The sequence below is a fragment of the Bubalus kerabau genome, chromosome 1 (assembly GCF_029407905.1).
Source record: "Bubalus kerabau isolate K-KA32 ecotype Philippines breed swamp buffalo chromosome 1, PCC_UOA_SB_1v2, whole genome shotgun sequence".
Lineage (NCBI taxonomy): Eukaryota > Metazoa > Chordata > Mammalia > Artiodactyla > Bovidae > Bubalus > Bubalus kerabau.
Genome location: NC_073624.1, coordinates 99557096 through 99572320, shown reverse-complemented (window position 1 = coordinate 99572320; position 15225 = coordinate 99557096). Strand labels below are relative to the sequence as shown.

General features: G+C 40.9%; 1 protein-coding gene across 2 annotated transcripts in view; it reads right to left on the bottom strand.

Annotated features, from left to right (window-relative positions):
- EEA1 (early endosome antigen 1) overlaps window positions 1-10568 on the bottom strand; it is a 220321-nt gene extending 209753 nt beyond the window's left edge. For both annotated transcript variants that reach the window (XM_055585696.1, XM_055585703.1), the window contains exon 1: window positions 10411-10568. The gene's annotated coding sequence lies outside the window, so the exon portion shown is untranslated. The remainder of the gene's footprint in view (window positions 1-10410) is intronic.
- Window positions 10569-15225: the final 4657 nt, after the last annotated feature.

The window sequence follows — 15225 nt, the reverse complement described above, 5'->3', positions numbered from 1 at the left end:
GCCAGTTGACAGATGGTAAACCCAAGGCACAGGCAGGATCAATAACTCACCCCAATTCACACAACTAGTAATGGACAGCGGCAGGAATTGCAGACTTTTTTCAGGTTCAAATTCACACACACCCTTCTCCACTTTCAAACTCTTGGCTGGAAACAGTTTCTCAATGCTGTTAGGACTAAAACCAAAATTCTTTGGCATGACTTACAAAGACTAGCACGGCATTTCCTCTCTCTCTCTCACCCTACAGACAAACCCAGACAGCTGGCTTTTAGGGCCCAAGGTCCTGACCACTTTAGTATACTATCTCCAGGCTTCCAAACAGCTAATTTAAGTTCCTTTATATACTGCAAGCTATAAATCATGCTCTGGCAGTTTCTAAGTTGACAGTCTTTCTCACCAAGGAGATGATCAACAAACAAAGAGCCTTTCAAAGTCTGGGCTGGGTTCCTCACATCCTCGGTGTTGTCTCACCCTCCTCAGCACCTTCCCTGATCTATGGCAGGAGGCTGCTTCCCTGGTTAGGGGCCCTCATTCTCCACTGGCAGAAAATCTATGGTCTTTCCTTCTGCTGAACTTGTCTTTTATCTCTAAGTGGCTCTGAGATTTCGTGTTGTCAAGTCTTTCTCAGTTACCTTCTCTGTGCACAGCCAGGCTGTCATCTCCAAATTTTTGCCCACTTCAAAAAGTTTAGAATTCTCTGCAAGGGCTTTACCCAGTAGTAGGAAAGAGAACTCTCAAGTTCATTAACTAGGACCCCTTGTGTACTATTGCCCAATATAATTATCTAAATTTTCTGTCTTTGTGACATGTATCATTACTTCTTACAAATGTTAACTGTGGTGAAGGTCAAAAGTTATTTAATGCCTTTAAATTTCATCCAAAGGTTTACTTTCCAGCTGAAAAATTCCATGATTCTAAGTCTGTATCAATTTCATGTCAGGCAGGATCAGAGGCTTGGTCAATATTATTTTTTCCACAGTGAAACTGTATAAGGCAGGAGATCTTACTTAAGCCAACAAATATGTATCCTTCACAATGGAAGAATAAATAAGAGTCTAATTTGTGAATTTGCTAAGAGTTCTTTCCTGCTAAAAATATTAACCCCTTCTACTCTTTAGTGAGAACTTAATATATATACATGAAAGTTTGGGAATTTTGGTGGCTTACAGTGATTTTCTACATATTTATTTCAAATCTTCAAACTTGATATCCTGTCTCCAAATGTTCTTGATCTTATATTTTTGTGTATCATTATCATTGAGATCTTTTTAAAAATTGTTCTTTTTTTATTTTAAAAATTTATTTATTTTAAGCCATACCATGCAGCATGTGGTATTAGTTCCCCAAGCAGGATCAAACCTGGAGCCCCTGCATTGGGAGTGTGAAGTCTTAGCCACTATAGATCACCAGGGAAGTCCCTGTATCATTGAGATCTTAATCTCCTTTTCTTACTGTCCTCAACCTCACCAATATTTTCGTATTTCCTAAATCATCTTTTTTTTTTTTTTACAAAGAAATATCCATAAGATATTTCAAGATTTGAAAGAAGTTGACACCAATAAAGAATTTGCTCTCTGTCTATTTGGATATAAGGAGCTAACCAAATTAAGACTTTTCCTCTACTTGCTGCTGCTGCTGCTGCTAAGTCGCTTCAGTTGTGTCCAACTCTGTGCGACCCCAGAGACGGCAGCCCTTCAGCTCCCCCGTCCCTGGGATTCTCCAGGCAAGAACACTGGAGTGGGTTGCCATTTCCTTCTCCAATGCATGAAAGTGAAAAGTGAAAGTGAAGTCGCTCAGTCGTACCCGACTCTTAGGGACCCCATGGACTGCAGCCTACCAGGCTCCTCCATCCATGGGATTTTCCAGGCAAGAGATTTTCCTCTACTTACTTGTATTAAAAAGCAATTTGTAATTAAATTGTGATAACTGCAACACGCTATTTCTAAGTAGTCGTTGTTGTTTCTAAATATAAATAGTAAAGACTATAGTCCAAGTAAATTTTGGAACACCCAAGTAATCCAAAGGGGAAAGAATTTTCAAAGGAAAATAGAAGACACAATGTGGCATATTTCCACCTCCAGCTTGAGAGGGAACTGCTTACAAGTTACCTTTTCCAACTTTGTTTTTAATATAGGTTAGTGTAAAACTACCTGCTGTGGATGAAACATTCAACCTCTGCAAATGATCTCATTCCGAAACCACGAGTGTCATGGAAATTGTGTTTTCCTTCTACAGCTCATTGAAATGGAGATAGGATGGGATGGAGTAAAAGGATCTGCTTTCTAATGAGGCAAAATGTAATTCATTTGAACTGGGACACGGACAGAAAATCCAATCAGTGCCCCAGTTTTGACATCCTTACAAAGTCTTTGAGCGCCTGAGCAGAGCAAAAGTACACCCATACTCAAAATGTCCCAATAGGATACAAAATTCATGAGGAAATCATTTTCAATATTCATGGAATGGTCATATTGCTTAAATTATACAATGTAAAGTGAGAAAAATGACTAACCTCAGAAGCGCATTTCCTGTTTTTTTAACCAGCTTGATTTTGGGGGGCAGGGTACAAACATAAGACACCACTGTGACCATTACAGAGAAACCTTCGCCATCTTCACTATTGTGCAGGATTCATGTGATGGCAAGAGCAGGACTATCCGAGCAAACACACACATACCACCAACAGATGGAAACAACCAAAATGAAACCTTTATCACAGAGGCTCAAGAGAGGGGGGACACAGATATACCTGTGGCTGATTCATGTTGATGTTTGGCACAAACCAACACAAGATTGTAAAGCAATTATTCTTCAATTTAAAAAATGAATTTTATTATAAAAAACCCTTTGTAACATTAATCCTTGAACAACATATATTCTAAAGCATTGTGAAATACTATGTAGCTATACTATATTTCAATTTCTACCATTTTAAGTCTTTTTAAGACTCGGTGTTTATAAAAATAACCTAGTAAAGAAGTGGCAGATGAAAGTGAAATTTTACACATTATATTATACGAAATAAACTTATGAAGTCAGCCAAATTTTCTGAATTCCTAATTTACATAGAATTCTTTTTCTTTCTATCTTTTTAGTCCTCTTGTATTTCATAATTGATAGCATTTTTAGGTTAGTGGTTCCCAGACGTAACTTTCTCAGGAGGATAAAACTTCCCAAAGCAATTGAGAGCTAACAGAGCTGCCAAACTGTCCATTTTGCCAAAAACAACAATCATAAAAAGCTACCATTTCCATTCTTTCAAAAAGGAAAGGAAATTTCAACACCAAAAATGTAGGAAATTCAAATTTCGGAACAAAAGAAAGCTCTTCCCAAAAAACACCATTTGTTAACCAGAGACTATTTTAAAAGGATGTACTTATAGTTTTATGAAAATACAGAAACATTTACAACATTAAAATTTATTTTATTGTGTTGTGTTTCCTTGGGATAAGTTTTCTTTTAATTTGGTAGCACTGTGTGTATTTGATACACTTGTATTTCATTTTGCCCACAAGGAAGAGTGAAACTTGTTTTGGTGTTTCATTTTCATCACTGCCACTATCCAAAATTCACATTGATATAAGCAAAAATGAAGTCATGCAAACTATTAAATACAGAATGGATAAACAACAAGAGGCTACTGTACAGCACAAGGAACTATATTCCATATCCTATGATAAGCCTTATGGAAAAAAACATGAAAAAGGATGTGTATAGGTATAACTGAGTCACTTTGTTGTATAGCAGAAGTTAATACAACACTGCAAATCAACTATACTTCAACAAAATGAACTTTAAAAATAAAATCAGTCTTAAAATTGTTTCAATTGATTTGAAATAGTCCAGACAAACCAAGATGCTAAGGAACAACAGCTCACACATTTCTAAGCCCTGTCTTCCACCTAGCCCACAGTGGGCAGGTAGGAAGGCCAGATGAGTACCTGGGGCCACAGCAAATAAGGCTGGCCACAAGCATGCCCCAGTCACTGCTCTTCGCTCTTAGGACAGAACCGTTATGGCCCTCCCTACCTTACAGAGGGAAGCTGGTCATTTCTACAATAGGGGTTTTAAGAGGTTCTTGAGGGAGCAGGAGTAAGGATAAGTCAAGGAAATGACAGGTCCAAGGTGGGAGGAAGAGGTGAGAGAGGGTATTTTCAGAAGAGAGGGAAACAAATGCTTGGCAGTCACCAACAGGGAGCCAGGAGGATGCTTTTTCTGCTTCCCAGCCGTAAGATAGAAGGGAGAAAAGAAAGAAAGAACAAAAAACAATAAATGAAACAAAAAACTTGTTGGGAAGAGGCTGTAGGGGAAGAAATGTCCTCAGGAGACTTCTGGGTCTCTGTTAAGACAAACAGAGCAAAGGAATATTTTGAGAAAATGCTGCATTAGCCGATCACAGAGTGAGGGGCAGGAGGGTCAGCTGCAGAGTCCCAGAAATTTTGGAAGTGGGGAGAGCTTGGAGTCCAAATGTAGAGGAGAGCCCAAGAGACAGACAGGGACAGACTTCATGAAATCCTAAGGGACAGGCACGTGTTGGACTGGGCCTGGGAGTCAAGAGAAGCAGTTCTGCCCTTCTCTGAGGGCCATCCTCAGAGGAGAAGGACTTCCTGATGGCTCAGATGGTAAATAATTCACTGGCATGCAGAAGATCCAGGTTTGATCCCTGAGCCAGGAAAATCCCCTGAAGAAGGGAATGTCAACCCACTCCAGTATTCTTGCCTGGAAAATCCCATGGACAGAGGAGCCTGGTGTGCTATAATCCATAGAGTTGCATAGAATCAGACATGACTGAACGACTAACACTTCTCAGAAAAGAAGAAGGTAAGCAAATGTTCAGGCCACTGAACAAGATAATGAGATAACTGTGAAAACACTTTGTTTATAAAATTGCATCTTAAAATTTTGGGCATTATTAGATACATATAGTCAAGTGGCAAATGACATTGTACAAATCCAGTTAATATGTTTGATCCCCATGGTCTAGCTGCTGCTGCTGCTAAGTCACTTCAGTCGTGTCCGACTCTGTGCAACCCCATAGACGGCAGCCCACCAGGCTCCCCCGTCCCTGGGATTCTCCAGGCAAGAACACTGGAGTGGGTTGCCATTTCCTTCTCCAATGCATGAAAGTGAAAAGTGAAAGTCAAGTGGCTCAGTTGTGTCCAACTCTTCGCAACCCCATGGACGGCAGCCCACCACGCTCCTCCGTCCATGGGATTTTCCAGGCAAGAGTACTGGAGTGGGCTGCCATTGCCTTCTCTGCCATGGTCTAGAAGTTACTCATTTATGATTACATCTACATACCCACAACAATATCTTAGGATAGCCATTGGCCTAGATACAATGATTCTATCGTTAGTCATAAAAGATAAATATATGAACATACACGCACAAACACAAATACAACTTAGCCAAAAATGGTAAGATCAGTAGCTATAAAGTGAAATTACAGATGGTGTTTTCAGGCCTTAGTTGGTTCAATCCATCTTCTCACTGGTTCCTGCCTCTTTCTCCTTTGTTCCAATTCCATTTTTCATTGTGTTTTGACAGGTGAGGTTGTTCATGCAAAGAGATCCAACAAAAATATAGGAATGTCACCTTTGCCTCCTTATCTAGGACAGAAGAACACTCCCTTTCCTCCTTGCAACAAAATAGGCAAAACACACACTCTCCCACTGCCCCTTGACTGAGCAGTTGGGGGAATGAGGGTGGCACCATTGTTTTGCTTGCAGGGAGGGAATTTGAAGGCAGTCAGTAGGTCACCTGCCCTCTCTGCTCAGGATCAGCCCTCCACCCAAACCCCTGTGTAGTTCAGTCTTAGAATACGTCAGATTTCAGTTTGCACAAACATGTCACAGCAAGAGGATAGCAATTGTATTTGCACCTGCTATTGGTTTAAGCAAAGGCTTTGTTTGATCCTTTAAAAAAAAAGGTTTTATTATTACATTATAGTCAAAAGAATTTAGCCTTTAACCTGCAGTTTGCCTACTCTCAGTAATATAAACCTTTTTCTGGACAAGAGGGGAAGCCTGATGGAATTTTCTTTTTTTCCCCTATGGGGTGAGGTCATTAACTCACAGCTCCTTTGGACTCTGATTTATACCATCTAAAACAATAAAAGGGCGTTTTGCTAACATGGGAGAGAGAAAGAGAATCTCCTGGCATAATAATGCAGAAAAATGTGCAATAAGTGATTAAAAATACTCATCTTGTAGATGCTCCACCGTGAGGCCACCAGGTAAGACATTTTCTCTTATGACCCTCCAGTGGGCAAGACAGAAGAAACTTGAGACCTCTCTCCACTGCCGAGCTCTACTGAGTGCATGAGAGCAAGGTCTGTCCCAAGGGACCACTGACAAGGAGAGGGCCAGCTGAGAACTCGGGGAGGTAGAGTAGAGACAAAGGCCCCTGTTACCCACTGAAAAGAAGGATTCTTATGGACTGATTTCCATCAGTGGAAAAAACCCAAGAATGGGTTTCCACAATCCTCTGACCCCTATGTACATGTCTGTTTAGTCATCAAATAGCAAGAATTTTCTTCCCCCAAGCAACGATCTCTATGTTAGTTTTCTATGCTGGATATCAAATTAACACAGATTTAGTGACTTAAAACGACACATATTTATTATCTTACAGTTCTTGTGGGTCTGGGGTCTGAACACAGCTAAGCTAGGTCCTGACTGCTTAGGTCGCATCAAGGGCTAAGGTTGAGTTTTCATCAGATGCTAAACTGGGGACAGATCTACTTCCAAATTCCCTCAGGCTGTTAAATTTATTTCCTTGTCACTATAGGATTCGTGGAAACCCGCTTCTTCAAAGTCAGCAAGAGAGAAAGAGAAAGGGACTTCAGTGTGAATCTACTGGGAAGATAAACTTACATAACCTAACACAATCATGGGAGTGCACTCCATCCTCTGCCACAGTCCATTGGTTAGAAGCAAGTCACAGATCCTACCTACACTCAAGGGGAAGGGATTACATGTGGGTGTGAACATTAGGAGACAGAGTTCATGGGGGCCACCATAAAGCTTCTCTGCTTCAGCCCATATCTCCCTAGCCCTAAAAATTTAAGGGTATGGCTGAGAAGTTATAGAAGCAAATATTTGGAGAACCATAAAATGAAGGAGGATATTTGTATTATATTTATACACATACTCACACACCCTAACCTAAAAATAAAGCTGGGAATTTTTCTTAATGGTTGATGGCATGAAAATTAGCAGTCATATAACCATGGGTTTGAAATCTCGGATCTATGGTGTAGTAGTTGCTTAACTTTACTAACCTTCAGTTCTCATCTTTAAAATGAGAGCAATGGTACCCACCTTTGGGATTATTGCACAAATTAAATTTGGTAGAGTAAAGAAAACACTCCCAATGGAGTACTCAATAATGGAGGTACTCAATAAATGGTCCTTGTCATATCCAGGTAGGAGCCTTGGGTACCTCACCCAGGGAGTTTTAAAATTTACTCTAAATACAGAGAACTCAATCCCCAAAGCAAAAGGTGGGGAGGACCCTTCTCAAGGGAGGGTTGGGCACCAGTTTGCCTCCATGCTTCCCACAGAGCCGTGGGTATCCTCTAATCTCCTGGTTGGCTCTGCCAGAGGTCTCCAGGCCACCTTCTCCAGCATCTTCATTAATGCAACTGGTAAACCTCTGCAATGCTGGATTCAAGGTCTGTGCAGAACTCCAAACTTCTCACCTGGAATGCCTCAGGGAGGGCTCCACTTACCCCAGGTGCCTCCCCCCATGCTGTTCAAAATTGACCACAAATTTTCTCTCTGCTGGTCCTGCTTAGTCTTTAGAACCTGTTCCCAAGATGGATCCACTCATTTATTCACTCACTGAACAGTTATTCAACACTCAACACCTACTGCACACCAGGCACCAGGCTAGATTTGGAGAGAGAACAGTGATGCCTACAGAATCCTCCCCTTCAGTAGCCCATTGGCCAATGCAAAAGTGGACACAAGCCAGCGAAGTAAAACTGACACTTGACTTTGGACAGGAGCATGCCTGACACTTAACATGAATCCCTGTCTGTGAACAGGCCTATTGCTTTCTTCCACATCTCGGTTTTATTAAGACTCACAGCTCCTGCACACATCTCACACCATTTCTGCATTCCCAGCCTTCCCTACAGTTTTGTGTCTTGCTTGATAAAGCAATTATTGTGCTAGCTGAAGCACAATAATAACTGGTCCTTACCAGACCAGTTTCACAAACCACATTTTCCTTTCTTTACAGAGTGTGTGTGGTGGATTCATTCCTTCAACAGTGCTGGGTAAGGCCCAGCTGAATGTCCCACTTTCCATTTATCCCAAATTTCTGATGATTTTCTAAGAACCATCACTTTCACAGAGCTCATCTCTTTTCCTTTATTTGTACCACTGGCACCAACTGATATCCTTTTTAAAACTTTGTTTTCCAGAAAGAGACTTGCACAGACTTAGGAAATGAATTTATGGTTGCCAGAGGGGAGGGAAAGTTAGGGACTTTAGGAAGGTCGTGTCCACATTGCTATATATAAAATGGATAAACAATAAGGACCTGTGATATAGCACATGGAACTCTGCTTAGAGTTATCTGCCAGCCTGGATGGGAAGAGGGTTTGGGAAGAACGGATACATGTACGTGTATGGCTGAGTCCCTTCGCTGTTCACCTGAAACTACCACAACCTTGTTAATTGACTATACTCCAATACAAAGTAAGGAGTTTGAAAAGAAGAAAAAGGAATTTGTTCTCACAGAGAAATGAAGTGTTCACTGTTTCAGAGGAGGTGTCCATGCTGTTGTCACTGATACTCTCCCTGGACACACATGGGCTCCTGTACACCAGGCATCCCACAGCACAAAAGGTGCATGTGTATGCCTTGTCAGTCATTTGAATCTCTGGGCCTCCCTGGTAGGTCAGCTGGTAAAGAATCCGCCTGCAATGCAGGAGACCCCAGTTCAATTCCTGGGTAGGGAAGATCCCCTGGAGAAGGGATAGGCTACCCACTCCAGTATTCTTGGGCTTCCCTGGTGGCTCAGATAATAAAAAATCTGCCTGCAATGTGGGAGACCTGGGTTCAATCCCTCACTGGGGAAGATCCCCTGGAGGAGGGCATGGCAACCCACTCCAGTATTCTTGCCTGGAGCATCCTCATGGACAGAGGAGCCTGGCGGGCTGCAGTCCACAGGGTCGCAAAGAGTCGAATACGACTGAGCAACTAAGCACAGCACAGCACTAATACTACTACTACAAATAAGAAAAGGTGAAAATATATTGAAAGAATATAGTGTGCTAAGCATTTTTATGTATTACATTATTTAATCTTTACAACCATCTTTTGAGATCAGGAGTAATACCCACACTTAAAGAGATCAGGAGACTGAGGTTTAGAGATTTTATCTGCTCAAGGCTGTACTGCTAGTAAGTATAGTGTAATATTCAATTCCCAGTACCCTAACACCGTGCTGTCATCCAAATGTGAACAGGGGTGTGTGAGCCTGAGAACAATGCTAACCTACTAAATACTTTGTCTAAGCTCAGCCCTGGCTCCAAACCCAAGGGGACAAGACAAGACTAGCAGCCACAAAGTTCAATGGTTAGCCAGTCACCTGTACTTTAGGGGAATCCTTCATAGCCCAGCTCCAGATACAGGCAAAGCAAAGACAGCAGTAGGCTTCTGTGCATGGAGCTAATGTGGCAAAGTCAAGAACAAAAGAGAGAGAAAAAAAATGGCCTAGCAGGAAGGACTAAGGAACAGAGACAATGCTCAGTTAATTCTTTGGATTGAGAAATAAACGCTTTTCTTCTATCAGACTCACGCAGAACAGACTTGCGGTTTCCATGGATGGGGGAGGGGGAGAGGAAGGACCGAAGTTGGGGTTAGTAGATGCAAACAGGTAAGATAGCTAAACAACAACTATAGCATAGCAAACGCTATTCAATATCCTTTGATAAACCATAATGGAAAAGAATATGAAAAAGAAGGTGTATATATATACACACACATATGTATAACTGAATCACTTTACTGTACAGCAGAAATGAACACAACACTGTAAACCAACTATACCTCAATAAAATAACGTTTTTAAAATGCCTGTCTTTTGAGTAAAACTTGTAATTCCGTGAGTCTGGGGTCCCTGACAATGACAGGGACTGATGGCTGTGAAAGGCACCAATCAAAGACACAGCAGACTTGTGTTTACTCTGGGAAGGACTGCTGACCCTGCACAGGCCTTTGAAGCCGCCCTTGCTCACACAGATCATAATGCACTATGAAGTAACGTCTTCAAAGAAAAGGGGGGAAATTGAAGCATACACTTCTCAGCCAGTTATTTCACTAAGGCACTTCAAAGAAACATTTCCTTTGATCATTCTGACCTCTCATTAATAATAAATGTGAAGATATTACTCACAGAAATTGCTCAGAGACTTTGGGCTGATGGAGACTTCAATTTGACCAGTCATCAGCACAATGAGGAGGATACAGTGGGAAATTGACCGTGGGCTCCTAAAGCGTCCACCCGGAAGTGACGTATCAACCCCTACTCACATTTCATTGGCCAGAGAAAGTCACATGGCCGACCTAACTTCCAGGGAACTACAGCCTGGCCAAATGCCGGTAAGGGAAGATGGGGTATTGACAACACCTGATAAAAAGCACTAATGACCAACACAAGGGCCAAGGGAAAAGTGGGAATTTTTAGGAGTCATGAAGGAGTATGTTCAAGAGGATAAGGCACTTAGGAACTTCGCTATATTTCCACAGTAATCTCTCAGATAGAATATCCCAATAAAGACTTTCAACATGAACATCACAATTGTTCGAACAAATAGGTGTCCTGATCTGACAACATCATCAAGGAAAATTATAGATAAGTCCCCTATGTATGAACCTTCAAGTTTCGAACGTTTAAAGATGTGAATGTGTGTGCCAGCCCCTGTACATCAGCTGTTGTACTGTACTTTTCAAGATTAAAAGTTTTCTTTATTTTTTGTGTTTGCTTTTTATGTTCATATTATTTGTGTGAAAAGTATTATAAGCCTATTATAGTTCAGTACTATATAGTTGATTGTGTTAGTGGGGTACCTAGGCTAACTTTGTTGGATTTATGAACAAACTGAAATTATGAAGAAAATGGACTTACAAATGCACTCTTAGAACCAAACTCATTCATATGTAGGGGATTTGTTGTAATACCAAAAAATTGTGGAATTTATATAACTAGGACAAGAGCAATTTTCTCAGTGTAGGAGGAGGAAAAAACTATTCATCTACTCTCTGTCTGGATTATTGGTGAGAATGCTAGGAAAACTCACTGTAGGACTCTGAAAAAGTAAACCACCAAAACTCAGATGGCACCATCAACCTTTTCTCCCTTGAGCTTGCCTATTGTCTTGCTATTTATCCAAGCAATTTCCAAAGCATTTTACTGTATAATCTTATCTAGATCTTTAAATAACTTGACAATGATGATTTATGTTTATTCACTTATTACTTCATTCAACAAACATTTATTGTGAAGGTGTATGACATGCAGCATACCTCCCTAGACACAAGGGATACAAAGACACGGTTCTTACACTTAGGATAGTCATTATATAAAATAAGAAAGACCAAGGGATAGAACATTGTAGAATATTGTGAATCCAGTTACGGATTTATGTACAGTGTATGACTGGAGAACTGTTGGACTAATATTTATTAAGACTGTCATCTGCCTTGGAAGCAGATGAGCCTGTATGAGTCACCCAATACACAGGGCCATGTCTTCGAGTTGTGCAAGGTGTATATTGCACAGCTCAGTGTTCACCATCCCCTTGTGGGCTTCTTACATTTGTGTGGATGCCAGTTAGATGTCTTGAACAGAGATGCCTCTGTTTCCTCCAAAATCATCACGGGGACTAACGGCAGGACTGCCAGCTTCTAACCAACATTTAGTACTCTGAAAATTTTTCATTATATTCTATTGTATTTCATCCTAATTTTTATTAACATTGATGTAATGGTGATTGCAGCCATGAAATTAAAAGACACTTACTCCTTGGAAGGAAAGTTATGACCAACCTAGATAGCATATTAAAAAGCAGAGATATTACGTTGCCAACAAAGGTCAGTCTAGTCAAGGCTATGATTTTTCCAGTGGTCATGTATGGATGTGAGAGTTGGACTGTGAAGAAAGCTGTGTGCTGAAGAATTGATGCTTTTGAACTGTGGTGTTGGAGAAGACTCTTGAGAGTCCCTTGGACTGCAAGGAGGTCCAACCAGTCCATTCTGAAGATCAGCCCTGGGATTTCTTTGGAAGGACTGATGCTAAAGCTGAAACTCCAATACTTTGGCCACCTCATGCGAAGAGTTGACTCATTGGAAAAGACTCTGATGCTGGGAGGGATTTGGGGCAGGAGGAGAAGGGGACAACAGAGGATAAGATGGCTGGATAGCATCACCAACTCGAAGGACATGAGTTTGAGTGAACTCCGGGAGTTGGTGATGGACAGGGAGGCCTGGCGTGCTGTGATTCATGGGGTTGCAAAGAGTTGGACACGACTGAGCAACTGAACTGAACTGAACTGAATGTTAATATCTAATTAAGCCATTTTTTGTCAATAATCATTGATTATACAGCTAGTCTAAGACTGTTTTAACCACATTGGAAGCCCGAGATAAATACAAGCTTTAAAAACTTTTAAACTAACTAGTCAAGAAAGATAAAAATACATAAGTCAATCAGAGATTAATCATCTCTAACTTGAATAAGAGTGAGTCTAAAAGTAATCTGAATTATGAAAATCATGAGATTAACCTTAGATGGAATACCATTTTGAGACTGAAGAATGTAGAATATTTGGATATACTAGAGGAAGGAGACTAAGGAAGATATATGATTTTGTCAGTCTTTGCTAATTCTTTTCAGGGAAATACACCTTAAAACTCATATCTTGTTAACAGACATTAGCAGCTGCCTCTGTGTTATAGCAAGGAGAGAGGCACAGCCAAGAAATTGTGGTGGTTTAGTTGCAAGAGTTGGACATGACTTAGCAACTAATCCACCGCCTGTGCTACAGCAAACGGAGAGGCACAGCCAAGAAAGGGTAGTGAACTCTGCTCCTTATCCCGCTACCTGTCCTTCCAGCACAGCACTCACCCAGGAATCCTCTTGGACAGAACCAGTCCTTCTGCTATTACCTTGCAGTGGTTTAGAAGATAAGCCACCACACTGATTCTCAAAGTGTGGTTCCCAACCAGCCACATGAGTCATCTGGGAAGTTATTAGAAATGCAAATATCCATGGGCCCACCTCAGAACCGGTGAAACTCTGAAGACTGAGCCCAGCAATCTATGGCTTAACCAGCCCTCCAGGTGATTCTAATGCACACTAATGTTTGAGAACCACAGGGCTCACAGGACACCCTGAGTTCGAATCTAACTCTATAGGCATTCACGTGTTCCATGGCTTAATGAGGTGGTTAATTTTGCTAAATCTCAAAAGAGTATAAGGGTAGTTTCCACCCTCATGAGGTCATTGTGAAGAATACATAGGTTAATGCATGTAAAATCCTTAGTGTAAATCCTTGAGTGAACACTCAATAAAGTATTACTATTAGCACCTGGTGAGAGTCTCTTTTAAATCATTTTCATGCCATAATACAGTGGGAATAATCTTATAGCTGTGTTTCTTTGCTCTTTTTCATCACCTTGACCACCATCACCTTTGATAGCACCACCTTCACCACTCATGGCCCCCAAAATATATATGTATTAATTATATATTACATTTATATATTTTATATATATTAATAGCAAAAGTGTACCAGTTTAACCACTTTAAGTGTACAGTTCAGTGACATTAAATATAGCCACACTTTTGTGTCCCATTACCACCATTCACCTCCAGAATTTATTTCAGTCTCTTCAATTAAAACCCCAAACTTGTTAAGCAATAACTCCATTTCTCTTCCCTCCCCTCAGCTCCTGGCAACCACTATTCCACTTTCTGTCTCTATGTATTTGACTACTGTAAGTACTTCACATGAGTGGGGTCATATAGTATTTGCCCTTTTGCAATGAAATTATTAAACTTACTGTCCTCAAGATTCATGCACTTTGTGACATGGGTCAGAATTTCCTCCCTTTCTAAGGCTGCATAATATTCCATCGTGTGCCTTTACAGCATTTTGTTTATCCATTCTTCAGTAAATGGATGTTTTAGGTTGTTTCCACATTTCGGCTCTAGTGAACAGTGTTGCTCTGAACATGAGTGTTCAAATGCCTCTTCCAGTTCCTGTGTAGAATCCTTGTGGCTGTATACCAAGAAGTGGAATTGCAGGTGGTCTACTAATCATGACAGTTTCTCAGCATTACAGTAGACTTCCTCTGCCGTCTCCTCTGGCAGGCTGCTGTTTCTGTGGCTGCCAGAGAGCAGCCACCATCCCCTTCCTCTGTCTCTAACAATGTTGTAGGGTCGCCTTACAGTCTTTAAAAATGTGAAACTGGGTAAGAGCAAGGCTTCTACTAAAACATATCTCCTCCCACCCTAGACTCCATTTTATCACAGTGAAGGGCTTTTCTGCCCTACCTACAAATACAAAGGACTCAGACAGAAAACTATTTTCTTCTGTCCCCCCGGTGATAAGAGCGAGAGAATAAACAGGGATGAAAGGGTGGATCGTCTGCTATGATTAACTTATTTTTCCTCCAGTTGTTTCCAACCAAACATGCAGTATCATTAACTTTGACTGTGGTCATCACTTTGGCTTCAGGCTTAATCTATTTTGACTAGGAATATTGTCCTCGGAAACACTACAATTTCCTGAAGAGACTGCAAATCAGCAGTCTTGCCTGGAATCATACATGGCCATTATCTTTCCTCCATTTAAAAAATGTACAAAGACAGTATGTCATTCTGAGACGGATGGTTTTCTTTATTTAGTGTCTGCCTTCTGGCTGAGCTATAAGGTAAGGCAATTAGATACCCAACATTTATAACAGGCATGTTGAACTTCCTTGATATGTCCTGCAGAGGGTTAGGCAAACACAAAGATAATAGACTTTAACTAGCAGTTAGGTGGTTTAGACTTCAAACCTTTTAGACTGTATAAACTATGGTGGCGAGACAATGGATAATGTGCTCATTTACTGCTCAAAACCATTTTGAGATGAAATATTTAATGTTCGAATCATTCCTACCTGTGAGGTCCACAAGAAATCGGAACTAAACATCTTTTTATGC